Raw genomic sequence first — 2,566 nt, forward strand, 5'->3', positions numbered from 1 at the left:
AGCCCATACTTACACATATATGTATACTATACACACACACGTGTGTGTATATGTATATATAAAACATCAGTAGCAAGTTACTAACACAAATGATTGTTTTTTTAAGTTTGTTTGTACTAATATTGGAAAACCCAAGTGACAAGAAGAGACTTAGTGTTATTTTTAGCTCTTAGATCCAGTGGATTTTGACATAATTGGAACATACAGAGACTCTTAATCTTTGACAGGGTTTAATCAGTTAAATCCTCATCTTCTGCCTTGTGGGGTGCTTCTCCAAGGGCAGAACACAACTGAAAACCCACAGGGAAAGAAGGAGAAAAATCTGGCTAGGGAATACAAATGGGATATCTATGACCTAATTGCAGAATTATTTTAATTCTAGTAAATTAAAATTTGAGTAGTCTAAAAATCATGAAGTACCATCTACACTTTGATGTATATAAATGATTTGATGCAGTGATTGTGACTAATTTTTATGTATTATTGAATGCTAAATTAATTCATATATTGTTTTTGCCTTTATTTTTTATAGCAACAAGCTGTAATTATTTTATATTGTCTTTTGAACTATATGTATATGTATCATTACATTTTTTTTATCCAGGAAGAATACTTGGGTGCCTTTATTTAACTAAAGTTGAATGTAAAAGTCAGTTTGCACTTCTTTATAAATAACACTCTTATTTAGAATTATGAGTTGTGAAAACTTTGATGATTGTAGCTCAACTGTATTTCAGGTACCCTCAAGAGGTCACTGGATTCTACACTGATTGCCTTTAAATACAATTCTTTAAAACACTAAGTGGTCTTTTTTGGTTTTTTTGAAGAAAGTTTATTGGAAAGCATTCAGAATAATTTGTACTTTCCTTTGTCATAAATTATAATGACAAATGAATTACTATTAAAACAGTTCAATAACTTTTTTTTCCAGAAGAACTTCTGATGTTAGTAAATCTGCACAATCCCACTTGCAATTTAAAATCTGGGGACTTGGAATTATCACAAGAAATGCTGGAAGCCTACTAGATATACTTAATGCATTTTATTTAAATTTCATGATACCAGAATTTCAAAGTACTTATTTAGTACTCCATATGTAAAATAGCCCTAGATCTTAATGGGAAAATACAGTCAGATTTGAAATCAAAATGTAGTCTTTGGGCAAGCTGTTAGGACTCAGTGATTCCTCTTTCATTTGGAGCTTTGAAAATAGGGACTGTTCGTAATGAAAATAAACAACTATTTGAGAAATAATAATAAAATTTCATTGCCTCAAGTATGAAGTGCTGATAATCTAAAAGGGGAGCTGAACCATCAAGTTTCCGCCAACATACATGGTTTTGAACAGTCATACATTCTAAGTAGGATAAATGAGTTGGGAAGAAAAGAACCATCAGTACATAACATTTAAAACAGAAGGCTTCACATTATTGTAAATACTTCTCTGAAAAGACAAGGTATATGATTTTTCAAACATCACAAATTTGAAGCAGGACTTGGTGATTTGAATTATAGCCTGGGACTGGCAACTTATGCCCCTCCTTTACTTCAAAAAAAGTGTACGAAAGAGTGATGAGATCAACATTCACCATGCTTGAATCTTTAGCAAATTCAGGATCAGTGTAGAAAAATACCGGCATATCTACTTCCTCTTGTGGATTAAGCCTTTGTTCTTCAAAGCAGAAGCACTGTATTTTATTGAAATACTGTCCAGCTTCAAATGGTACAACATTGTACGTAGAAATTCCGATTGCTGGTTTGTCAGTGGGGTTCTTAGTTCTATGAAACGCCAGAGCTGTCTCTCCCGGCACTACACATATTTCTGTTTGCTGATGTCTAAAGTTCCACTGGAGACTTGCATGCACATCTGCATTAAACGTGACTTTAATGATGCGATCCTTAACAGGTACCATGTTTTAAATCTGGTCTGACGCATGACCTGCTACGGCTGATCCTCCAAGTCCAGTAGTCTGGCAATAGAGCCGGTAAAGGAGCACGGCGGCACAGGACGCCCCCGGCATGTCCACCGCCGCTGCGACCACATAGGTGAGGACTGTTTTTTTCCATCGCTGCTAATTCTTCTCCTGTGAGCGCGTGTAGGGGTTAGTGCTCTTCAGCCGCCGAGGCGGCTGCACCGCTGGGCTCGGGCGCCTTGCTGTCCCGAGCTGCCTCAGTCCCTTCTAGTACCCGCTGTCCCGCTCCTCCACGGCCTGAGACACGGGCTCTACCCTCTCTGCAGCCCTGGTTGGGTTCCCAAGGTGCTTCCAAGGTCACCTGCAGACAATGGTGCGCCTCCAAGCAAGATGCCAGAGCCCTCCCATGACGCCCGGAAAGAACTCCCCCTGTTAGGAGCCTATATTTTTAAGATAAGTTTTAGGTTTACAATAAAATTGACAGGAGAGTACAGAGGTTTCCATATATCCCCAGCTCCCATACATGCGTAGCTTTCCCCATTATCAACATCATTCATCAGAGTGTTATATGAAAAAAAAAAAATGAACCACAATGACATATCATAATCACCCAAAGTTCTTAGTTCACATTAGGACGTTCTTGGTGTTGTGCC

At 37.9% G+C, this 2,566-nt stretch overlaps 1 pseudogene; it reads right to left on the minus strand.

The window, feature by feature from the left end:
- Nucleotides 1–1,469: 1,469 nt before the first annotated feature.
- LOC138094433 (cytochrome c oxidase assembly protein COX11, mitochondrial-like) lies at nucleotides 1,470–2,321 on the minus strand (annotated as a pseudogene).
- Between the last annotated feature and the right edge of the window lie 245 nt (nucleotides 2,322–2,566).

Source organism: Capricornis sumatraensis, chromosome 18, assembly GCF_032405125.1.
Source record: "Capricornis sumatraensis isolate serow.1 chromosome 18, serow.2, whole genome shotgun sequence".
NCBI lineage: Eukaryota > Metazoa > Chordata > Mammalia > Artiodactyla > Bovidae > Capricornis > Capricornis sumatraensis.